We start from the raw sequence: 26,541 nt of genomic DNA, 5'->3' as shown, positions 1-26,541 counted from the left end.
TGTTACTCTACGCTGAACTCGGTCTAATTTATCTATGTCTTTCTGGTAATAGAGGCACCATGCCTGAACGCAGTATTCTAAAAAAGGGACTGACCAAGGAGTTATACAGAGTGAGGATCGTATCTTTAGATTTAATCCAAATAACCTGCTGTTGCGCCCCTTCTCCTCCTCTAAGTCGACGAGACTTACCACTTGCTGTGTCGGGAGCTGACCTACCCTGACACCCTCCTTCTCCACCGTTCTATAGCTGATCTCCGTGGTAAATAAGGGGAAAAGACGAACAAGGATCACCACGATCTTCCACACAGTGACAAGAAAAAATGTGTAGTTGGGAATGGATGATTGATGAGAAAAAACAACGACGATACCTTAAGCAACACCGTCTATTCAGGGTAAAAGACACACAGATAACACAACACAATTAACACAATTGAAGGATGTCCTAAGAGGAGGAATTCGTCAAGAACACGAACCCACCTTCCTGACTATCACTATTAACCACGTGGTTACCAAAGCGGCTCTCTCGGCAAGCACAGGGAGGATGAGAGAGGAACGTCCTGCCCAGGCCGCAGCGAGTGAGAGAGAGAGAGCAAGCGCCCAGCCGCGGCCTTTCCCGGGTCGGCGGCCACCCCACGTGACCCAGTTTAATCCCGGCCAGAGTAGTCGAGAACTCAATGCAGTACAAGGGGAGAATATTATTACATATATATAAATACTATAGAACCAAGGATGATGTTACAATCGTTTTAAGGTCACAAGAAGTGAAGTGACATATAACTAGGTATGGGAATAGCAAACAAGTAATGTAAAATAGTTGACTCTTCCGTGGGAGTGGGGATAGTCTCGGCTGCTCTTGCCTTAATGACTCATAACCTAGCTAGCTAACTTAAACTACTAACTTAACAATATATAGATACATTTTCACAATATATACAAGGTAAAATAATAAGAATTAATTTGAGATATACGTCTAGCTTAAAATAGGACTGCATCAAATAAGATATTATTAATATTATAGATGTCTCACGTGTCTGGCCAGGAGGGTATTGTCTATTAGAAAGTGGCGCGTAGGCCTATAAGAAAGGGGTGACTAATTAAATACATATATACACGTGACACCTCCCCCCCCAAAGGAAAGCGTTGAGATGGCGCAGACAGTGAAACGCTTAAATCTAATGATATTGCTTTAAGTACAGTAGCTCACTGTTAATTTATTGATTACACCTTAAATCTTATAGTTAAATTTGTACAAAATGGGATATGGATAAAATATAATTTATTAATGAGCACGAGACAACGCATCCGCCACGAGGTTTTCCTTCCCCCGTATATGGCGAATCTCAATGTTGTAAGGCTGCAGTGTGAGTAACCAACGCAACAGCCTCGAATTTTTCAGTTTCATTCTTTCTACGAATGTTAAGGGATTGTGGTCTGTTAAAACCAACAGCCGTGATTGACCGATATACACTTTAAAATGTTCGAGGGCCATGAGGAGAGCTAATGCTTCCTTTTCAATGGTTGCATAGCTTCGTTGATAACTTTTCAGTTTGTGCGAGTAGTACCCAATGGGATGCAGAATACTGTCCTCACCTTCTTGGAGGAGTACGGCACCAGTTCCCAGGTCACTGGCGTCCACCTGTAGGACAAACGGCTTCTGCAAGTCGGGAGCTCTCAGAACAGGAGTGTCAGTTAAGAGGGCCTTTAGAGTGGCAAAGGCATGCTGACCTGACCGTCTGGAGTCCAGGCGAACACCCTCTTCGAGCTGAGCATATCTGTCAGAGGGGCTGCCACAGTGGAGAAGTTTGGGCAGAAGCGTCTGTAGTAGGTGGCCATGCCAAGGAACCTCATCAGTGCTTTTTTGTTGTCAGGCACAGGATACTGGGTGATGGCTTCTATCTTGGCGTTCACTGGTAGGACTCGGCCTTGACCCACAACATGCCCAAGGAATGTGACTTGTGCATGTCCAAACTCACTCTTTGTTAGGTTGATGGTGAGGTTGGCTGCGGTGAGGCGCTGGAAGAGGTCACGAAGGCGTTGCAGGTGTTGTCCCCAGTCATCGCTAAACACCACCAGGTCGTCCAGGTAGCACCTTACACCACTGAGGCCCATCACTACATGGTTCATAAGGCGTTGGAAGGAACTAGGGGCGTTCCGCATGCCAAAGGGGAGAACCTTGAAGTGGTAGAGCCCTTCTGGAGTGATGAAGGCCGAGATTTGGGAAGCCCTCTCCGTCAGGCCAAGTTGGTAGTAGCCCTGGAGGAGGTCGAACTTGGAGACGTACCTCGCCCGCCCCAGGTCGTCGATGATGTCGTCCATCCTAGGCAGAGGGAAAGAGTCTGGGACTGTTACCGCATTGACTTTGCGGTAGTCCACACACATCCGCACCTTCCCGTTGGATTTGGGCACCATCACTACTGGGGACGCCCAGGGGCTCAGGCTCGGCTCGATGAGGCCTTGCTCCAGCAGCCGTTGGACATCCTGGCGAAGGACCTCCCGCTTCTCGGCGTTCAGCCTATAGGGTGGCTGACGGATAGGAGGAGCGCCTTTCACGTCGACGTCGTGGCATAGCAGAGGGCAGAGGCTGGGGTTGTCGTGGAAGAGCGTCGGATGTTCCTGCAGCAGACGTAGCACTTCAGCAGCTTGTTCCGACGGAAGGTGAGCCAGTTTCTCTCCGGGGTTTTGCAACACCTCAGAGTTACGCAACACTGGGTCTACTACCGCATCAACGCTTTCCTCATGGCCACTCGACACTAAAAGACACTGGCTTTCCCGAGGCGCATTATTTTCAGTATCACTGCTGGTATGAAATGGTTTAATTAAATTTATATGTACCAGTCGGGTTTTCTTCCGACGTTCTGGTGTACTGATCACATAATTCACCTCATTTATTTTTTTAATGACCTTATATGGTCCACAAAACCTTGATTGGAAGGGACTTAGATGGAGGGGTAGGAACACTAGCACTTGGTCACCAGGGTGGAATTCACGGCTTTGCACCTTGTGGGTCTGGTCATAATGAGCCTTCATTTTCACTTGTGCCCCTTGCAAATTTTCTGAGGCAACTCGTTGGGCAATGCACATTCGCTCCCTGAAACGCTTGACGTAAGCAGCCAATGGCACGGCCGCTGACTCGTCAAAGAAGCATTCCTTGAGGGCCTTTAGGGGACCTCTGACCTCGTGCCCATACACGAGTTGGAAGGGAGTGAATCCTAGGGACTCCTGAACACTATCCCTGATGGCAAAAAGGAGGAGGTGGATTCCTTCATCCCAATCCTTCCCTGTCTCTAAAACAAAGGAACGGCACATAGTTTTTAGAGTCTGGTGGAATCTCTCCACTGCTCCCTGGGATTCAGGGTGGTAGGCCGTTGATCTGTACTGCCGGACTCCCAGGGTCGCCATCACCTGCTTGAATAATCCAGAAGTAAAGTTGGTTCCCTGATCGGACTGCACAGAAAGGGGCAGACCGACCTGGGTGAAAAACCTGCTTAGGGCTTGGATTACAAGTTTAGCCGTGATGCGGCGAAGGGGAATTGCTTCAGGGTAACGGGTAGCTCTGTCCATAATTGTTAATAGGAAAGCATTCCCTCTGGCTGACTTAGGGAGTGGTCCTACGCAGTCGATGATTATATGGGTAAATGGATCTCCCACTGCTGGAATAGGATGCAAGGGAGCGGGGTTAATGGTTGGGCAGGGCTTGCCCGACACCTGGCAAATCCTACACGATTTACAATATTCGGCCACAGATTTTTTCTGATAGGGCCAATAGAAGTGCATGGATATCTTATGGTGGGTCTTCCTGACTCCCAGATGACCACCTACCCCATCATGTGCTAATTTTAATATATCTCCCTGCAAGGAGCTAGGAATAACAACCTGGTGGATCACCCGCCAGTCGTGATCTGCAGGGACATCTGCTGGGCGGAACTTCCTCATCAAAACTCCTCCCTCCAGATAAAAACAACGGGGAAGATGATCTCTCTCTGAGGGGTCAACAACGTGATCAAAACACACCTTCAGTTGGGGATCCCTGGCCTGTTCCGCAATTAGAGTGGAGCGGGTTACAGGGGTGCCTTCAATACAATGCACCACAGGATCTGAGTTTAGAGAGGACTCAGGGGGATCTGGCTCCTTACCAGCCTGTTGAAAAAAATCCTGCAGGGAAAATTCCGGACTGAGGGTGTCATGGCCTACAGTATTACCTATGGTCGTCTTGGAATGGTGTGGCTCTGAAGGAGCGTTGGAAGCCATGCGGCGGCTGGCACTACGCGTGACCACGCACACAGGCGATACCTTGGGTGGCATAGGGTCAGGTGGGTTCCCATGGTTGGTCGAGGGAGCTGTTTGGCCTGGCATATTTTCCACCGTCACATTCCGTAACACCAGAGATACTCCATCCACTGGGAGCTCGTCCACTATACCGGCAGTGATGTAACCAGACACCACAGGTGACTGCAGGTAAATCCGACACAGGGGTACCTCACCCTGAGAGAAGAGCCCTTTGACCCATAAGGAACCTCCTACCTGGCACTGTGAGAGAGGAGGGACTACCTTCCGCAAAACAAAATTATGGAGAGCACCCGAATCCCTGAGTAGAGTAATAGGTATGGAAGGTTGGGAATCACCATGCAGAGACACTGAACCACTAAAACAGTATGGTTTATAATATTCATGAACATCAGAGGGGACATTATTACAAATATTCTGAAAATTATGGACCTTGCCCAAAGCAGGAATATCACCCGATGGGGACACCGGCTCCACCAAAGGATCACTAGTCTTGCTAACCAAGAGAGCGGGGCTGGCATTATACTTTCCTCTTTTGGGGCATTTATCTTTAAGGTGACCCGTCTGCTTGCAATAGGCGCAGCGGCTCACAAGAAAACATGTGGCAAGAGTATGATTGGGCTTCTTGCAGTAGGTGCAGCCAAGTTGATTGGTAGGGAGTTTGTTAGAAGTGGAACCAGCCGTACGCACATCTCGGTTAGCAGACTCACCTGAAGCAGATGGGGTGAACCTGGGTCGTCCGGACAGATGAGACGTGGAGGCCGATTCCCTGGATCCCATGACAGTGGAGTTAGGCTGGAGGGCTGACTGACTGAGGGGCACCTTGCGGCTGAAATGAACATTTGGGTTTAATATGAGATAGTGGTCAGAAGCTGGTCCAGCAGACTCCAGGTCATGCTTTCCCAGCCCCTCCAGATAAGATTGTAATTGAGGAGGCATGCTGGATTTCACTTCTTCATACACAAATAGCTCTAAAAGTTTCTTATAACTTCCCCCAACCCCCTCACTGTCTACCCAGCGTTTTGCTTGGGCCATTTTCTCCCTGAAGAATTCTACGCAAGTCTGGTTGGGTTGTTTGAGAGTGGATCTGAAGATTTTCCTGTAGTGCGAGGGGACACGCTCATAGGCCCTCAAGACAGTGGACTTGATTGTAGAGTAGTCACGGGATTCTTCGGCTGTCAATGCAGTGTACGCCTGTCTAGCTGCCCCGGTGAAGACATTGCTGAGGAGTGGGGCCCAGCGATGGAGAGGCCACTGATGTATGGAGGCATTCTTCTCGAATTGCGAAAAAAAATCCTCTGGGTCTTTCTCACAGAAGGGAGGGACGTACTTCTCAGCTTTATCATCCCGGGACATCTCCCGAGCCCTATTTTGCTCTCTCAGGAGTTCCAGACGGATCCGATCCCTCTCGATGCTGAGCTTGGCCCCCTCAGTATCCCCAATGAATGCAGGGAAGGCTTCTTCTACCTCCTCTTGGCTAAATATGTTTTCATCGACTAGATGCTCGAGGACGATATTTTGAAGATGAGCCTTGTTGAACGAAGCCCTGACTTCCAGCTGGAAGTGGGTAGCCAAGCGGGCCCACTGACTCTTTGGAAGGGGCACAAGAGCTCCAACTGAGGGATTCTCTATAAACTCCTCCAGATCCAACATGTTTGCTAATAAAGAATAGAATTCTAGAACAACTAACTAGCTAGCTAATGGAACAGCCACAAAGAAAGGAACACAAGTAGAAATCACGAAATGGTATCAATATGAAGTGATTTGGTCCCTAAAGGGATAAAACTTAAGCTGCACAGCCACCAGATGAGAGAAGCAGAATGATACAGCTAAAAAGTAAAATGCCAACAATACTAGAATACAGTTACTGAAAAACACTGGAGAACACAGATAAAGGAGCACTGCACCAAGTAGACTACCCCCCCAAACCCCTGGGGTGATACAGTACAGCAACTCACAAAATCAGGAACAAGAAAACACTGCCCACCAACACGTGGGAATATTCATACAGTACTAGAATTGATAAAACGTTGACAAAATACGTGGAATGATACAGCACAGCAATCACATGAATCAAAAGTGGATAACCGAAGCACTGATTTATATTATTCATCCATCAAGAAAATCACATCCCGGACAGGCCCCCCATTTGTTGCGCCCCTTCTCCTCCTCTAAGTCGACGAGACTTACCACTTGCTGTGTCGGGAGCTGACCTACCCTGACACCCTCCTTCTCCACCGTTCTATAGCTGATCTCCGTGGTAAATAAGGGGAAGAGACGAACAAGGATCACCACGATCTTCCACACAGTGACAAGAAAAAATGTGTAGTTGGGAATGGATGATTGATGAGAAAAAACAACGACGATACCTTAAGCAACACCGTCTATTCAGGGTAAAAGACACACAGATAACACAACACAATTAACACAATTGAAGGATGTCCTAAGAGGAGGAATTCGTCAAGAACACGAACCCACCTTCCTGACTATCACTATTAACCACGTGGTTACCAAAGCAGCTCTCTCGGCAAGCACAGGGAGGATGAGAGAGGAACCCAGGCCGCTGAGGCCCAGGCCTCGCTGAGGCCCAGGCCGCAGCGAGTGAGAGAGAGAGAGCAAGCGCCCAGCCGCGGCCTTTCCCGGGTCGGCGGCCACCCCACGTGACCCAGTTTAATCCCGGCCAGAGTAGTCGAGAACTCAATGCAGTACAAGGGGAGAATATTATTACATATATATAAATACTATAGAACCAAGGATGATGTTACAATCGTTTTAAGGTCACAAGAAGTGAAGTGACATATAACTAGGTATGGGAATAGCAAACAAGTAATGTAAAATAGTTGACTCTTCCGTGGGAGTGGGGATAGTCTCGGCTGCTCTTGCCTTAATGACTCATAACCTAGCTAGCTAACTTAAACTACTAACTTAACAATATATAGATACATTTTCACAATATATACAAGGTAAAATAATAAGAATTAATTTGAGATATACGTCTAGCTTAAAATAGGACTGCATCAAATAAGATATTATTAATATTATAGATGTCTCACGTGTCTGGCCAGGAGGGTATTGTCTATTAGAAAGTGGCGCGTAGGCCTATAAGAAAGGGGTGACTAATTAAATACATATATACACGTGACACCTGCCAACTAAACCAATTATTTTATTCGCTTTCTTTACGACTTCTGAAGATTGCTGGTTAAGTTTTAGGCTGCTCGATGTTCTTACTCATAAATCAATTTCGCTATCTACACTTTTAAGAGACTACTGTATTCGCTGATTTGGTGTCATCAGCAAACTTCAGTATTATACCGGTAACATACTCATCTATGTCGTTTATATAAATAAAGAAGAGAATATAAGCACTATGAAGAATACGGGTCATGGTATCTTAGGGATGTCGCTGAGGTCTTCCTCTGTGAAAACTGATCCAAAGAAAGTGTTGAGAATGCTACTAATTTGCTCCTCATCGTTGTAGAAATCTCCATTTTCGTTAATTATTGGCCCAATAGTTGAGGTAATCACTCTCTTCTGCCCGATGAAGATACATAATTTCTTCGGGTTCGCCTTACTCTGATTTGCAAGGTGTAATTCGGTGGACCTTTTTTGCTCTGTTTAATTAACTTCTTTGCTTTACGTCTCGACTCTGTTAATCTAGTTTGTTCTTCGCTATTAATGTAGGATTCTAATTTGCTATGGACGACACTCTTGGCGCGCAAACATTCAGTAAATTTTTTGTTCCACCATTTAGGTTTAACGTTTTGAATGGGAGAATTTTTGAGAAGCACGCATTTTTGCAGTTTTAATTATTTTCCAGTGAAAAGGTTTGACTGAGCATGAATATCTGTGATGGTACATAAGTAATTCCAGTCCATTTTTTTGAGCACTGAGTTCACAAAAGTTTGCTTTCCTGTAGTTATGTAGCTACTTTTCTTTGTTTTTACTCGATTCTTTAACGAAGAAGTTTATAACTAAGGTAATAGCGTGGTGGTCGTTGTTTTAGTGAACTCCTCGCCGATGAGAGAGAGAGAGAGAGAGAGAGAGAGAGAGAGAGAGAGAGAGAGAGAGAGAGAGAGAGAGAGAGAGAGAGAGAGAATGGCTCACATATATATATATATATATATATATATATATATATATATATATATATATATATATATATATATATATATATATATATATATATATATATATATATAATAAAAAAACATGTTGGATGTGATGAAAAGAAGAAATCAATTCATATGATTAGTTTGGTAAGAGAAATATTGCAAATTAACAACCATTCCTATGACGCCAACTATTTGAGAGAGAGAGAGAGAGAGAGAGAGAGAGAGAGAGAGAGTGAGAGAGAGAGAGAGTGAGAGAGAGAGAGAGAGAGAGAGAGAGAGAGAGAGAGAGAGAGAGAGAGAGAGAGAGAGAGAGAGAGAGAGAGAGAGAGAGAGAGAGAGAGAGAGAGAGCGAGAGAGAGAGAGAGAGAGAGAGAGAGAGAGAGAGAGAGAGAGAGAGAGAGAGAGAGAGAGAGAGAGAGAGAGAGAGAGAGAGAGTGGTTCGTCTCGTTTTGTCTCGGTTTTTGTTCCCAGATTTCGTTTTCTGTTCTGGTGACGTCATCAACTTTTTAACACAAGAACTTTCCAAATTTTTCTTCCAGCATCTTTTCAACCCTTGACTTTTTTCCCACATTACTTTTTTGTAAGGGCACACTGACGACCTTCACTCCCTCACCGTTTATCTCCATTGCATCCTTTGTTGTATGTAGTTGTGTCCTTTTTCTTTTTTTTTTTTCTTTTTAGGCGAAAGATTGACGCTTTGCCACGTGTTTATCCTCCCGTCGCTCCCTGTACCACGCTAAGGACATTACCACCACTACCACCACCACCACCAGCACTACACTCATCATTAAGTTAAAGGATTCATTTTAGCGCGTCCCGTGTATTCAAATTTAGGAGCAATTCACGAGTGTAACTTGAGCATCTCATGACAACATCCTTTGAGGCGGGAGTGACCGCAGTGAGGAGACCTCGCTTTTTTTTCCTTTCCTGCTAGTCAGTACTCGAAGAGCGCCAACAGGCGGCATGTTGCGGAAGCGCCGCGTCACCCTCAGGCACTCCAGGCAATAAGTGAAGCCTTCAGTCAAAATCCGGGTGATCAGGCGGCTTGTGGAACACTTTTAGGCGAGGCTGTGGCGTGGCGGCCTTAAGCCTTATCCCAAGTGGCACCTTGCTTTTGAGGCACGTGCGTGGCACCTTGAGGCATGCACGTGGCGCCTTAAGGCACGTGCATGGCACCTTGCAGCAGGTGTTTGACATCTTGTGGCACGTGCGTGGCATCTCGCAGCCATAGCAGGAAGTGTTGTGGCACCTCCATATAGAACTGTGGTCCTGCAGCGCCTCGAGTGTACTGAACAAGTTAGTCTCTTCAGAGCTGAATAAGTAATGCTGGCTTCGTTTGGTGGGATCTGGGGTGCAGGAGGGGAGGGAAGGAAAAGGACGAAGATGGCTATATCGGAGTGGCATCCCTCCACAAACACACACACATTCTCTCTCTCTCTCTCTCTCTCTCTCTCTCTCTCTCTCTCTCTCTCTCTCTCTCTCTCTCTCTCTCTCTCTCTCTCTCTCTCTCTCATCCTCACACACATCATCTCATCCCTCACATAAAAGCCTCTTTCTTTTCACCTTGGAAGAACTTCTTTCCTCTTTCTAAACCTTCATCTTTTCTCCTCTCTGACCTCGCCTTCCGCAACTTTTCTAAGAGAGAGAGAGAGAGAGAGAGAGAGAGAGAGAGAGAGAGAGAGAGAGAGAGAGAGAGAGAGAGAGAGAGAGAGAGAGAGAGAGAGGCGAACATACATACTCGTACATACAGAAAATGAATATGTAAAGCTAGGAGTTTGTGTCAACGTCTGTTTTCTGTTTTCCGTGCTGCATTCACAGGATGACATTCCTCGTGTTCTTTAAATCACTATGGCATGTAATTCACTTCCATGACTTTCTCCTTTTCCTCCAGACCTCCGAACACTTGGAGCTATTTCCAGTGTGTCCAATTCTGGTCTTCTTCCTGTTTCTACTCTTTCCATTAAGTTTAAATTGCTATTGTCATAATGCCTAGGGCTTCCTCCTTCACTGATGGTTTTATATATATATATATATATATATATATATATATATATATATATATATATATATATATATATATATATATATATATATATATATATATATATATATATATATATATATATATATAAAATTTTTATATTATATAATTTTTTTTTTTCTTTTCAGTTGGTTATACTAGTAGAGTTCGCCACGGAGTGAGTAATAGAGTCTCCTTTGATCCTTGCCTGTGAAAATTCCACGTCATATATTTTTTCCACACTACATAGAATATTCCTATTTTTTTTCTTTTTTCCATGGCTGAGTAAGTTGGAAGGAGTGGTGGGCGGGGAGCAGTCTTCTGGTATGCTATCCTGTATCTTTAAACAGCTGTTAGTTAGGAGTATTTCCCAAACGGAATACAATAACACACAAGTATGTTGCTGTTTGCCTATTCTGTGTAATTCTGTACAATCCCTTTCCTCTTTCTCTCTTTATTTTGCTTTTTCATTTATTTTATCTACCTTCTGCGCATAAGCTTCACTCACGCGTAAATTTCCTCATATATTTGGTCTCTCTCTCTCTCTCTCTCTCTCTCTCTCTCTCTCTCTCTCTCTCTCTCTCTCTCTCTCTCTCTCTCTCTCTCTCTCTCTCTCTCTCTCTCATGGAACAAAACCTTAATGACAAATGGACAAACTTTTCTAAAACAGGATTAAATTTCACGTTTTTTCCTCTCTTTCCTGGAGCGAGGACGCAAGAACCCGAGATGAAGTGGCGCCAAAATGAAGCTTCACCGAGGCTAAAATAGAGACAATACGAAGCATGGCATGTGTTTTACGGCTTCATTGCACGTCACCGTTCCGCGCACCTTCCCTCCACACCCTGCATTCCTTTTATTTCATTTTTGTCATCTCCATTCTTCACTTGCTTTGCTGTCTGTCTTGCCTCTCCTCTCTGTCTTATGTCCCTCCCCAACCCTCTCAATACATTCTGCCTTCCGATATTTACCTCTTTCCATCACTGTTCTTCACAATATCTTCCTCCTCTCGCTCTTCTCTTTCTATTCGCCTCCTCGTCCTCCTCCTCCTCGTTCATATGTCTTCGTATAACATCAAGTAAAAAGTGCTTTCATACCTGTTCATTCCTCCTTCTCTACAAGATCATCGCTATCCTGCTTCTCGTCCCACACTCTCACAGGGACACCTCTTCCTGGATTCATTCACAACTCTCTACTGGACATGTATTCAGAATTTTGACGTAGACTACGAGCGCCTTGTCTCAACTCAGGAGCCCTCGAATTGCGCTGGTGAAGTCACTGCGAGAATTCCTCTCCTCTGTGTTTCATGTGTTACCTTTAACCTTAGGTCACTCAATCTGCGCAGTCTCCTCACGAAGCATAGGTAACAACTGAGAGATTTTCACTAGATCAGAAACTTCAACATGTTGGGAAAAGACCAAGCTAAACACAGTGGAAGTGTGTGCAGCAGGATAATTGATTACTAGCCATGACTTGTTGATGTGTTCTCTACGAGAGACACTTTTCATGAACTATTTCAGGCACGGCTTTCAGCTTTGCTTAGCAGCATTTGTCTGTTTCTCTCAGTGCGACAATGATCGGCAAATCCCTCTCATGGCAGACAACACCAAGGAAGCTTAAGTCTCGAGAAACATGAAACCAGCGATAATGCTGTCGCTTTCAGGCCAGGCCGCGAACTAGCAGAGAACGATTATTGTTAATGGAAAATTCACTTCTATTGCCATCTTTCCCCTTAAATATCTTTATAAATAACTTTCACTTTAATTATAGTAGCTTTAATAGGTAAATAAATTACTTGAGGATATAATATTAAAGTTTTAATAATATCAATAGTACAAGAGCAGGTACTTTGAAATTTTAGCAATCATAAGCTGCTTACAAAACATGCAAAAACAGTATAGCATATATTATATTAACATAGTTAGAAAAAATAAAATAAAGGCTTAATTGCAAACGACAACAAGGTTCATAAGTCTATAGATAGTAGTAAAGGATTAATAGCAATCATAAACCTTGTGTATACTTTCATTATTTCCACAACAATTTCTTTTCCATATTAAAAATACATCTTAAAATATTTTGCGTTGCTCATCCCAGGAGTTAACACACTAAACTCAACAAATGTGTATCTTGGGCCAGGCAGAGATAATATAAGTTATCTCTTTTCATGCTGTAACCCGCGTTGATACAACACAATCTGTAAAAAAAAAAATAAATAAATAAATAAATAAATAAATAAATAAAAAGTTTCGTTAACTAAAAAAGCGAGAACTGCACAAATTAAAATTGCAGTTATAACGAAATATTATTATCATATAAAGAAATGTATGGGAAAAAATACCAACACACCATTTCTTTCTATCTTTATTTTTAATTCAAGCTTGATAAAGTTAGAATTTAAGAGAGGAAGGAACTGGTTCTCAAATAGAGTGGTAGATGTATGGAATAGACTCAGTAATCAGGTTGTTAGTGAAGAGTCAGTAAGGAGCTTTAAAAGAAGATCAGACAAATTTATGGATGAGGATGACAGGTGGTGCGCATGTTTCACGCAGCGACTGTCACGTGTAGCTCTGACGACTTATGCAGCTTCCTTGTTTTCTTGTGTTTTTTAGGAGGTGATTTAGATAACAGTGAGAATTATGAGATTACTGAATGGTATTTACAAGCAAATATATACTGAAATGAAAGCTCACCATATAATGTAATACACGTGTATATAAATAAATAAATAAATAAATAAATGAAAATAAGGCTGTAAATACTATTCATCAATATTTAGAATCTGTTGCTTATAAACTGTTTCATCATGAATGTTATTTAACCACATTTACTACAACTAAATTAAACATTGCCAATTACAACACACAGCTGTGCAAGGACAGAAATGTTGTGTAATATGTAGTTGAAGATAGTTTACCTGTAGGAATTGAAGCTGCATTCTTCAACAGACGTCTTACGTAGGTGATGAGCTTGAGTTCAAAACATTCCAAGCAGGCAGACTGCTTGTGCTTCACACGTGCCTTTTCCAAAATATAGAGCCACCGGAATCACCTGGAATTATATTAAAACTATTACATGTTTAATTCAATTTGGAAAGTATAGTAGATATATTTTCTATAAGATAGAAGAACCAAATAATGAAATCATGCTTCATATATTTCAAAAACCAGTCAGGAAAAATAACTGGAGACAGAAAAATGTCCAGAAATATTTTTGTCAACTCACATGTAGAATACATATGTGTATTGATATCATCTCCTTTGCTTATTCATATAATGCCAATTACACACGAATTGATATGACACACAAAGTATTTCCATTCTCCACTGGTGAGAATGGCTGATTTACTTGGTACTCTATACTTGTACTTCACAACATTTTTTGTTTCAAATTTCAAAAGGGAAGGAAAGAGGCGGAGAATAGTGGATGGAAGGATAAACAGGAAGGAGGAAGGAGAGAAATGCCCAGTAGAAAGGAAAAAGTAAACACACACATGTCTTTTTATCACCAGCAAACGAATTAAATATTTCTTTTTGCAGGAATTGGAGAAGTGCAGCGAGTATGAAATAAGTTTTCTCAACTGTCTCTTTACAAAAACCGAGTTTAAGAAGGTTTCAGGTCAATTTACTCCCTAAGGTGTCGTGATACTAGACTCTTAAAGAGGTTCAAGTCACAGGAAGGCGCAAAAAGCAGAGTCAGTAAGGCAGGGAATCTGTACGAGGTGGAGAAACAAGACTTTGTAATTCTCTTCATGTTCACTGACGCTAAGAGTCCAAACATGAGCTTTTTTCCCATTGACACACTGATTGCTATTCACTCCCCTCGTACTCGATCTCTTGGTCACCTCCCCTCGCCGTGCTCCTCGCCTCCCTTCCCTGAGCGGCGCGTCAGTGGGCAGTAATTGCTTCATTCCTGTGCGCCCCTCGCCCTCATTCTTGCTGGGGTCATCGCTCCGCGTGTTATCACTCGCTGCTCGCTTACCGCGCCTGTGCCTCATTGGAGCTGTTGGTGTGTGTGTGTGTGTGTGTGTGTGTGTGTGTGTGTGTGTGTGTGTGTGAATCAAGAATACCTCTGTGTTATCGTCGGTGTTGTTGTGAGGTTATAACTGCACAACAATCTTGAAAGGAGAATGAATGAGCGAAGACCAATAATAATTTGACTTGTCCTTGCTCTAATTCGTGTGTGTGTCTGTGTGTGTGTGTGTGTCCCCGTGGTGTAGTGGTCAGCATGCTCGACTCACAACCGAGAAGGTTCGAGTCCCGGACGCGGCGAGAGAAGTGGACAAGCCACTTAATATAAAACCCCTATTCACCTAGCAGCAAGTAGGGACGGGATGTAAGCCGATGGAGTTGTGACTTCTCTGTGTGGCGTGGGAGTGGACTCAGCTCGACCTAAAACTCACATAAGAGTTGGTGGAGCTCTTTAGTTGTGGTAAAACAGTTCACCTAAGAAAAGGAAAAAAAACTCTAATCTTAAGACCCGTGGTGGGACTTCACGCTTGGCAGCCATCCATAGGAGTAGATGCAGGCTCCGGCAGGTCCCTGTATTCCTGAGCGTCTCCTGGTGGTCTTGGAGCTCGCATGCCACCAGATCTGAGGCTCAGGGGGTCAAGACAGTGGGAATGAGGATAGCGCACCCACCTTTTCACCTTTATCAGTTTATTGCGCAGTTCTCTTCATTCCGTGAAGACGTCATTGACGACATCGACAAACTACCAAGAGAGAGTCTGTTTGTCTGTCTGTCTGTGTGTCTGTCTGTCTGTCTGTTTGTCTGTCTGTGCGAGTACATGTATAAGTTTGTGTGTGTGTGTGTGTGTGTGTGTGTGTGTGTGTGTGCGTGTGTGTGTGTGTGTGTGTGTGTGTGTGTGTGTGTGTGTAGGCATTCGCGAAGAAATAAGTCATCACTTTTATCATCCCTCTGCAGCCTTTTGATCCCATTTTCCTCCTCCTCCTCCTCTTTCCCTGCCATTTAAACGTCTCTTTGCAGTATTTTGGTAGCAGTGTTGTTTTCTTACACAGTTACTCGGTTTTCTCCTCCTCCTCTTCCTCTTTTTCCATCTCTTTTCGGCATTCTTATCATTCCCAACATTCCAGAGCTTTCATCCCCCTCCGCCCCTCCTCCCCTACCCCGTGGCCTCAGCCTTTCCACAGGCATCACCAGAACGAGGTAACGCGACTCACCAACCCGAGTTTGTGATGGGCCGAGACCACTACTTAGTCTTCTCCCAAGCCCTGCACAGGGGCACGGAAGAAGGCAGGTCGAGGCAGGCGGGAAACATTTGAAACTTTGTATAGTCTTCACTATTCTCAACAGAGTAATGAAAGCCATTCAGATTGCCAAAGGTGTTGTCATGTTTGTAGTGATTGTTTAACAGGGATCATGTACTACCAGTGTGTGTGTGTGTGTGTGTGTGTGTGTGTGTCCCCAGCCTCCAGGGTTTTCCTCTCATCACTGCGTGCCATCGCCCTCATGTGCAGGACCGCGCCTTGCTTGGAAGACACAACACATCATCAAGCTCATATAATTTCTTTCAATTTTCATTGTAAAACGTTTCCACTTGTTTCCACTTGTTTCCATTATCCCCCCACACTTTTACTATTATTATTTAAATTTTCAGCCTTACGAATGCAACGATAACAAACGATTTATTATTATCATTATTATTATTATTATTATTATTATTATTATTATTATTATACTTTATTTTTTTATAGATTACTTCATACACACACACTCACTAAAAATACAAACGCTACTTATTTAAGTACTACGTAGCGCTCTCATAATTTTTAACTAATCCTTAAAGAGTAATAGATAATAATTTTGCTACTACTACTAGTAGTGCTACTATCACCACCACTACCACCACCATCACCACCACCACCACTACTACTACTACTACTACTACTACTACTACTAACAATAATAATAATAATAATTAAAATTTTAATAATGTCACTCGACATTTTCACATTTTCTAACACCTAAGTGGTTCCCCATCTCTCCTCTCTTCCCCTTATCCTCCTTGCACAGACCCCTAGTGCTCCCCTTACCTCGTCCTTCTTTCCTCAATCATGTCTTCCACCATGAATAGAAAGATAATAGAAAAAAAAAAAAAAACGACACGTTTCCACAATTAAAAAGCTGCATAATTGTTGTGTAAAAAGCTGCTGCTGTTCACAACACTGGTGAGGAGTGAGGCAGACGGGGGGACGGAGGAGGAAAGAAGCATGAGAGGAGAAGAGGTAGTGATTTGAGAGAGAGAGAGAGAGAGAGAGAGAGAGAGAGAGAGAGAGAGAGAGAGAGAGAGAGAGAGAGAGAAGAGAGCAAATGTTGGATTTCATCCCTCACCGACCGCCCGAGACTTGCAGGAGTGACTCGCTAAAACAAGTGTCTCGGCGGTGCTGGCTTTGTGGGAGTGTGTATCAGAAGGGAGGGAGGGAGAAGGTTGGCCGAGGAGGAGAGCGAATTGATTGAACCTTCATTGTTTGGCGACACGTGTGTGAGTGTTCTTTAGTGCTGTGGCGCGTCTTGGCTTGGCTGTGGCGTATTGGTGGTTGTCGCGATGAGACCGTGTTGGCTGTGAGGTGCGTCAGGGTGTGTGTGGGGGGAAAGAAGAATGAGAGGAAGAATTCTAGGAAGAAGAGCTGGATAGAAAGGATAAGGAGGAAGAAAATGATAAAGTAAATACCGACAAGAAAAATAAAAAGTGGACGAATGAGAGGGAAAAAAAAGAATAACGAATAAAAGGTGAAGAAACACAACCGGAAATAATTAAGAACAGGAAGGAAACGAATGAAAGACGATTAGCAAAAGATAGGGGAATAAGAAGAATGTAGAGAGAAAAAAAGAAATACAGAAAGTAAGAATTTAAGAGAGCTTGAGAAAGAGAGCGAATGAGAAGACACTGTTCCCTCCCAACAACAAAAAAAAAAGAAAAAAAAAGAAAAGAGGATGATAAGAGAGACAGACGTGAAAGAGAAGTAGACACAGCCCGGAGGAATTAAGATAAAGCAGTCGTGGAAAGAGGAGCAGGAGCAGGAGAGGAGTGAGCAGGGGAGACCGAGGCAAGACTGGCACGAAGAAGGGTAAACACGCGGAGAGCAGACCCGATGAATGGAGCCCCGCCGGCAGGTAATGAGGGAGTGGAGGTGAAAAGCGAAAAGACTAAACAAAAAAAACTCTCTCCGGTGACACTGAAGCTCCTCTGGCAGACATCAAGTAATTATATACAAGTTTACGTGGCTACTCCTTCCCTCCCTGCCCCTCCCCCTCCACAAGACGAGTGCGTAGGTGGGGGAGAGAGAAAGATAGAGAGAGCGCAAAGGGTGCCTTGAAATAGAAAATGGTTTATAATGGAAATTGGCTCTCTGTGGTCGCCCTTTTCCCTGATAACTGTTTTTCCTCACTTCCTCTCCCTCGTTTACTTCCCCTGTGCATTTATCTTTCTCCTCCTCTTCCTCTTCCTTCTTCCTACACGCGAGCAGACCCACAGGAGCAGCAGGCGCCCTCGCCTGGTGCTTGATGACACTGCCTGGTGGGACTGCCGCTCTGTTCCGCTGACTCGCAAGACTTGTGCGAGGCAGCATAGGAAAGTGAGAAGGCTTCCCCCCACCACCCTGGTGCAGTGAAGAGTGAGAAGGCTTCCCCCCATCACCCCTCCCCCTCACACCATGCTGCAGTGAAGAGTGAGAAGGCTTCCCCCCATCACCCCTACCCCTCACACCATGCTGCAGTGAAGAGTGAGAAGGCTTCCCCCCATCACCCATACCCCTCACACCCTGCTGCAGTGAAGAGTGAGAAGGCTTCCCCCCACCACCCCTACCCCTCACACCATGCTGCAGTGAAGAGTGAGAAGGCTTCCCCCCATCACCCCTCCCCCTCACACCATGCTGCAGTGAAGAGTGAGAAGGCTTCCCCCCATCACCCCTCCCCCTCACACCCTGCTGCAGTGAAGAGTGATAAGGCTTCCCCCCACCACCCCTCCCCCTCACACCCTGCTGCAGTGAAGAGTGAGAGGGCTTCCCCCCTTCCTCCGAAGCTTATTCTTCTTCCCCAGCTTACCCTTCCTCCCCAGCTTATTCTCATTGCTCGTAAACTTTGCAAATCCTCCCTTCCTCCACCCACACCTCCTTTAAGCATTCCTACCCTCTCCCTCTCCCTTTCTCTCTCTTTTTCCCAGTCTTCCTGTTAACAAAGCTGCTCTAAAGATTTTTTTTTTGTTTGTGTGTGTGTTTTCAGTAAACTGTTGCTTGGGTTGTTCCATCTTCGGGGCCGAACATTGCTATGCGGAGCGATCTTTTTTGCAAATTATTAGATACCTAAGTGTGTGTGTGTGTGTGTGCGTGCGTAATGCTAGTAATATAATAATAAATATAATGATAATAATAACAATTAATAATAATAATAATAATAATAATAATAATTGATTTGTTTGCTGGCAGACTCATCGGTTGAAAATCCACATGTTACATATTGACTTGCATATTAACATACATATTAGGTATATCTAAAGTATACATTGACACCAAGGAAGTATCTTACCACTTGGCGACTTGGTGCCGACCAACCTGGAAAACCAGACCCGGAATTATCAGGCCATCCCGTGTATTTTTTTTTTTCTTATAAGTGTGTGTGTGTGTGTGTGTGTGTGTGTGTGTGTGTTCCCTGTAATGCGGTCATTAATGTACGTGTGCTTTATCCCTTTTATCTTAAGTTGTAGTTCAAGCTTGTTATATCTATTTACTCCAACATTTATGTATATCTATTTTCTTCAGATAATGTCCAGCGGTGTTCTTTCCTGACACGATCGTCCACTCATCGCGGCAGCAACAACAACGCTGGTGAGTAACAGTTAATACGCACCTCTTGAGTCGGGTTTCATCTTTCATCTTCACATGTAAAAAAAAATCCTTGAATTTCGTATCTTATGTTTCTTGCTCTGGATTGAGTAGTGAACTCTATCGTAAGTGGCTTCGCAAATGATAAAGGTCAATATATATATATATATATATATATATATATATATATATATATATATATATATATATATATATATATATATATATATATATATATATATATATATATATATATTGTGTGTGTGCGTGTGCGTGCGTGCGTTCGCGCGTGCGCGCGCGTGCGCGTGTGTGCTGCTATTTGTTCTTCGTTTATGTTCTTTTGTGATGATATTAAAGCAAATTGAAACTCCTGTGCAAGACAAGCAAACCTTCTCCAGGATATTCTGAGCCATCATAGCCACTGCTCATGTACTCGTGAAGCCAGTCCTTTCCTTCACGCGTTCCAGACCTTTTAGTCACAATATGAAAGAGATGATCGGCCGTGCCTGGATTGCTGCAAGACCCACACGGCACAGTCCACTAGAGAGTCTCGGTGACCCATGGACTTTTTAAGGCCCACAGTGGAGACCCAGCGGCACGGATGACTGGAGTTTGGGAGTATTTGGGAGTGGCTGCGAGAGGGAGGGCGAGGCACCACCGCATGGCCACATGACACCTTGCCGTCGTGGTAGTGACGGAGGGTGTTCCTGAGTGTGACAGTATCATGGTGCTGCTGGCGATGACCTGCGGTGCCTTGGGCTGTGGTGAGCGCCTCAAGAGTCACCGGAAGAGAACGGGTGACAGCAAGGTGGGTTTGGGTGACGTGCGAGAGCTTTGTGAGGTGAAGGGGCAGCGTGGATGTGTGCGCGGGAGACCTGAGAAACGACTGATCCCCCTGTCATGACGGACGACCGGAGTTGGAATGACTTGTACCCCGTAGATGTGGTTGTGACAGGTTAAGTGTGGTGCAGGCGTGACTGGTAGGATGAGCGTGGTGCAGGTGTGGCTGTGACAGGTTGAGTGTGGTACGTGCATGATTGTGAGAAATTGAGTGTGGTGCAGGCGTCACTGCGGCAGGGTGAGTGCAGCATAAAGTTCCTAAGTGGTAGTTTCCCATTTCTGAATCAAAGGTTTTCAGGCTGAAGGAAATCACTTTAGGTGTGTGAATTTTGGTGTTTGACGGCGACTGCGAGTGGTGGTGTCGGTGGTGGTGTCGGTGGCGGTGGCGGCTCAGTCCCGTGTTGATGTTCCTCACAAATCAGGGAATTACACATTATTTTGACCTCTAATATATCTCGGTAGCGTGACTTGATCCTCGCAACTCATTCTGGCTCACAAGTTAGAGGTGAGAGGGAATGGCGTGGACTTTTTGTCGCCACAACTGTGGAATGAATGAGCGGGAAGAGACTGGTCGCTGTTGTTAATGCCAGTGTTGTATGAAATATAATTGAAACCCGCGGAAATAAAACATGCAGAATAATGATCATTGCCTGAAGATTTGCTGCACAGGACTGTGTGATCTTAGTGCGAAGCTGGGGGAATAATACACACACACACACACACACACACACACACACACACACACACACACAGGGGCGTACCAAGAAGGGCGAGACTGTCAGTGTCGCATCAAGAGAGACAGACATCCGAGGAAGGTCACGTCTCCAGTGCACCGGGGATGGGGTGGAAAAAAACAGCCTCTGCAGACTGCCTGGTGTGGGCCAAGAGTGGCCTGGAGGCGCTGAGTGAGGCAGGGAGTCCAGCTTACGTCACGGTAACAATGTTGTTGCTTCTCTTTCTATGACAGGGAAATGATACGTGTGCTTCAGGAAAATTATCCCGCAGGTTTTGAAGGAACTGAGGCGTTGGTGTGGAAATACGTATAAGCCATTAAGAGACGGGAAAAGTTCTGTGCCTGCAGAAATCCTGGAATGGAGAATAGCAGAGAGGTGCTGACGCTTTCCATATCACTAATACAGGGCCACAGTACGACAGCATTAGGAGAACAATATAATGTCGGTATTATATTTTGCAGTGTTCATACTTCTCAGTGTTTATTAATACTGAATAAAGAACTTCTATTAAAAAGAAAAACCTGAGTTATGTTTCTAACTTTAAACTCACACCACTCAGTTCTTGGAGGTCAGGACAAAACAATAAAAACTTTTGCTTATTTATTTCTTCATGTTCTTGTTCTTCTTGTTCTTGTTCTTTTTCTTTTTTTCTTTTTTCTTCTTAACTTCTTCCTTTTTCTTCCTTTTTTTCTTCCTTTCTTCTTCTTCTTTTCTTCTTCTTTTCTTCGTCTTCGTCTTCTTCGACTTCGTCTTCTTCGTCTTCCCGTCTTCTTCCTCCTCCTCCTCCTCTTCTTCTTCTTCTTCGTCTTCGTCTTCTTTTCTTCTTCTTCATCATCTTTTTCTTCTTCTTCTTCTCCTTCTCCTTCTCCTTCTTCTTCTTCTTATTATTATTATTATTATTATCATTATCATTATTAATTAATTATTTCTTTTATTCTTTTACACTTTTATATTACCCTTGGACAACAGCACAGTTTTACTTTTCCACAGTGTGCTGGTGTACCTCGGGACGCCACTCCCAGCACAAGTAAGCACACAGGTGAGGGGACACACACACACACACACACACACAGAGAGAGAGGGAGAGAGAGAGAGAGAGAGAGAGAGAGAGACAGAGAGGGGCGAACGGACGGGCTGCCTAACTCAAATCGACAAACTGACTCTCCGAATGGCGCAGGAGAAAGGGAGACAGATGCACGAATCCAGTCAGAGAAAGAGACAGGCATGCAGACAGACAGACGCAGCCAACCAGACAGACAGGCAGAGACACAGAACAAGACGTGTGTGACCGGTGCGTGCATTGCTACACAAGCTCAAGCTAATCTGCATCTTTCCGCCTCTCTTCCCGCACTGACACAGCAACACGCGCCACTCATTCGTGCTCATTGCTTCCTTTAGTCTCGTATGGCGGAAATTAGAGTAATGGATCTCAAAAAAAGCAATTTTTCGTTCCTGGTGGTGGTGGGGATGGTTCTCTTTTTCTACAGAATATGGGTTTGTATCACTCAAGGTATCGTTCTACAACTACAGTAAGTTGCTGTCGGTGCCGGTACTGTACGCCTAGGAGCACCAAGGGAAGTAAGTGGTCCTCCTCGCTTCAAAGCTCAGCCATTGGGAAGGACGCAGAGTGGAGAGTAAGAATGTATATTAAAAGCTACTCAAGTTATAACAGAGCTCTTTGCTTCGGGATAGGGCCGAGCACTGCTAAGTATTATTCCAAGTTGTTGTCTGAATATATTCTGGAAATAACAAAAAGATACACTTACGCTCCAAGTGAGAATGGGAAGGCAGAGGGTGAAAGTCAGGTGTTCTGTGCGAGAGTTGCCACCCATGTTCTGCTGGGAGTGAGTGGGGGAAGGTGCCGCGTCTCGCCAGTGACAAGCGGAGTCATGACCACCAGTACCACTCTCCACGGCGGGTAGTTCTGGTGGTCATCGGCAACAGTTAGTAGCAATTTGAGACAGAAGATGCCAATACTTTGCGCGGCTGCCTCGTGCTGGGGGTGAGAGTGCAGGGGGGGGAAGGGAGGAGGTGAATACAGAGTAGAGCTGGGGTGAAGTGGTGATGGGGTGAAGTGGATCTGCCCGGGTTTTGGGATGAGGACGTCATGCTGGGGCGCGTTACTGGGGAGAATAGACAGCTGAGGATTGATTGGGGAGGCATTGAGAGCCGGAGTGAAGCTGGGTAGGAGATGAAGCAAGGCATGGTTTAAAGCACAGCTGGGGAGAGATGAAATCAAGGGGTGAGGTTGAGGCAAACCATAAAGGAGAAATAAGACTAGGGAGGTTTGAGAGAGTCTGGGGACTAGATGAAGATCTGAGGTGAAGCTAAGATCACACCGTGTAAGAGGTTAATAACCGGGGTAAAGCTGAGGAAGTAATAAAAGCGTGGGCTTACTGTAGTGAAGATGGGGCGAGGCTGAGGAAGAGATGAAGACCTGGAGTAAAGCTGAGGTGAGGCTATGGATATCTATAGTCAGGATGAAGCTGAAGAAGTGGTGAAGATGTAGGTGTCCCGGCTGGTGGGAGGCTGGGTGAAGTGCAGCCTGACACTGGAACACCTGATAGATTCTCGTCCCCGCGTCAGTCTTCCTCGTGCCGCCTCTCTTGTTTTTCTGTCTCCCAAGTCGTTTCTTTTCCCGGTGACGGTTTTATGAGTTTGTAAAGTGCAAGACGCCTCAGCGCCTGCAGCACCCACGCCTCCACCCGCCATCCCTCAATTCACTATTCCTTTCAACCCCTCCCGCCATCCTTTCCTACCTCACTCTTTCATCTCCATGTTTTGATTTCGTATCATTTTATTCCAAGTTTTATGAATTTTTTCTCTCTCTCTCTCTCTCTCTCTCTCTCTCTCTCTCTCTCTCTCTCTCTCTCTCTCTCTCTCTCTCTCTCTCTCTCTCTCTCTCATCCTTCCATCTATCCGTTCTACGTTTACGCTTTTAATGATGCTTCAAAAATTTTTACCATATAATATTTTTCCCAAAATGTCACCTGTACATTTTTTCGGCGGACGTTTCCACGCAGAGCCTTGCGGAAGTGGTCGCTGGTCCGTCGTAATATCAGGAAAGGAACTTTTCTCAGTGATTAACAAAAAGAATAAACATTCTCCATGTCCTATCACAAAAATTTTGAGTTGCCAAGTGCCGCCACTCCTCACTTTGCGAATTTTAGTGTTGGGTTGAGCAATGTATGGAAAGATAGTGTTGTATGTCTGTGGGATTCTGTGGGAGTTCAGGGATGTTACATATGTATGAATTCTGTGGAAGCTGAGTTTTGAATATCTAGATTAGTTTAATGTAACCTGACTCGTGTTACGTATGTAGGGTTTTGTATGGCACAAAGAAGCGTTGCACAGTCAGCAGGAGGAGGAAGGCGTCACGGATCAGAAATTAATACGTGATGCAAGGAACTTCATTTTTAGTGTCGTGCAGTCCAAATATATTTGATACATTCCAAGTCCTTATGAGAGAGAGAGAGAGAGAGAGAGAGAGAGAGAGAGAGAGAGAGAGAGAGAGAGAGAGAGAGAGAGAGAGAGAGAGAGAGAGAGAGAGAGAGAGAGAGAGAGAGAGAGAGAATGGAACACACACACACACACACACACACACACACACACACACACACACACACGCACACGCACACACACACGAGCTCGTCATTAACGGGTTGCAACCCAACATCACATTTGTTGAAAAAAATATATATATAAAAAGATCTTTTATTAAACAGTATTCTAAATGCAATAATATTTACTCTAGTTCTGAGTCAGATAAGTTGAATAAAAAAAAAAGGCAAAAAACTATAAAATTAAAGTGAATCTTGTTGCTGCTGCTGATGTTGCTCTATTGTACTTCTTGTGGTGGTGATGGTCATGGTGATGGTGGTGGTGGTGGTGGTGAAGATTACAGTTATGTATGTGTGTCTGTGTGAGTGGTGGTGTTTGTGCATGTGAATGGGACTGTAGTGGTTGGCGCGACCATTCAGCGGACGACTTCCCAGACGGACCTACACACTGATCCACTGGGAGTGAATATAACCTGTCGCTCCTCCCCTTAGTTTGAAAAACAGGATATAGTAGAAAAACTTTATTCCTCTAACGTTTGGACAACCGTCTTCCTCAGAGTACAAACAGTTTTAACCTAAAATAGCGGTATGAGTGGAACCCAAAATAGCGGTATGAGTGGAACCCCCATACGTATGAAGCATACTCCATACATGGACGGATAAGGCCCATGTACAGAGTTAACAGCTGTGGGGGTGTAGTTAGAATAACTGGTGGAAACGACTTAGAACGCCTAACTTCATAGAAACTGCTTTAGCTAGGGATGAGATGCGAAGTTTCCAATTTAGATTATTAGTAAAAGATAGACAGAGAATGTTCAGTGTAAAAGATGGGGACAGTTGAGTGTCATTGAAGAAAAGGGGATAGTTAATCTGGGAGGTTGTGTCATTGAGTTTCTAAGGCATTGAACATTACTAAGTTGGCTTTGCCTCTATCAAAAATTTTCGAGAGATCAAAAGTCAGGCGTTCTGATGGATTAGAGCGGTCACCCTTTTTAGGAACAGGCTGAATGTGAGAAAACTTCCAGCAAGAAGGAAAGGTAGATGTTGATAGATAGAGCTGGAAGAGTTTGACTAGGTAAGGTGCAAGCACGGAGAACAATAGAAGAGACCTCATCAGATCCATAAGCCTTCCGAGGGTTAATTAAGGCCAGCAAGGGCATGAAAAACATCACTGCGAAGAAGTGATCTTAATACATCTTAATAGCCTTATATAGGTATATGTATTAACATCAACTAGCCCTACGTACATCTCTTTATGAACACGGGAAATGTTGAGATGACGAATGGCGACGTTTATGGCGAAAAATATTTCCTTCATGAATTTTTTCTTATCTCAAGTTTTTATTGATGTCCATTTGTGATTCCGCCGCCATCATGTCCCATCCAGGCCGGCCCTTCGCCCCATCCAGGCCCTTACCTCGTTCCATCCTGGACCGGCTCTCGCCCCATCCAGGCCCTCATCTCGCCCCATCCAGACCCGCCTGTAGTCCCATCCAGGCTCACCCCTCGCCCCATCCAGGCTCGCCCCTCGCCCTGTGCAGTCCCGTTCCTTGGCAAGTTGAGTTTCGCCCCGCCCCAGGCCCTCCCCATAACACGCTCTGTCTCGCTTCAGTAGGGAACATAGTGGTGGGAGAACCTTCTTGCCTGGCAGAGAGAGAAGAGAGAGAAAGAGAGAGAGAGAGAGAGAGAGAGAGAGAGAGAGAGAGAGAGAGAGAGAGAGAGAGAGAGAGAGAGAGAGAGAGAGAGAGAGAGAGAGAGAGAGAGAGAGAGAGAGAGAGAGAGAGAGAGAGAGAGAGAGAGAGAGAGATGCGTCACCTTATTTTATCTAAAGTGGCGTTACGGTATTTCCGGTATTTTATCTTTTCTCCTCCTCATGTGTTCTTGTCTGTCCATCTTATTCTATTTTCTCAAGGTCTTCGTGCTTCTTTCCCTTCAGTTATACAACACGGCTTCTTGTATTTTGCCTTATTTGTTATGTTCTTTATGTTCTAACTTCAAACTCCTCTCTTCTTCTGGGCTCCATTCTCTCACTCCTTCCCTATCACCCCTTGCCTCACTCCTTCCCTGTCACCCCTTCCCTCACTCTTCCCTCCCTCATTTTTCTCACTCCTCCTTCACCTCTCACTCTCCCTCCCTCGCTGGCCTTGGAAT

General features: G+C 44.7%; 1 long non-coding RNA gene across 1 annotated transcript in view; it reads left to right on the top strand.

Annotated features, from left to right (window-relative positions):
• The window catches only part of LOC135101213 (uncharacterized), a 150,318-nt gene that overhangs the window by 38,657 nt on the left and 85,120 nt on the right, over nucleotides 1-26,541 (top strand). The window contains exon 2 of the long non-coding RNA XR_010269157.1: nucleotides 19,194-19,259. This is a non-coding gene — a long non-coding RNA (uncharacterized LOC135101213). The remainder of the gene's footprint in view (nucleotides 1-19,193; nucleotides 19,260-26,541) is intronic.

Source organism: Scylla paramamosain, chromosome 6 (genome assembly GCF_035594125.1).
Source record: "Scylla paramamosain isolate STU-SP2022 chromosome 6, ASM3559412v1, whole genome shotgun sequence".
In the NCBI taxonomy this organism is placed as follows: Eukaryota; Metazoa; Arthropoda; class Malacostraca; order Decapoda; family Portunidae; genus Scylla; species Scylla paramamosain.
The sequence above is the reverse complement of the archived record's forward strand: the minus strand, read 5'-3'. Positions and strand labels throughout refer to the sequence as shown.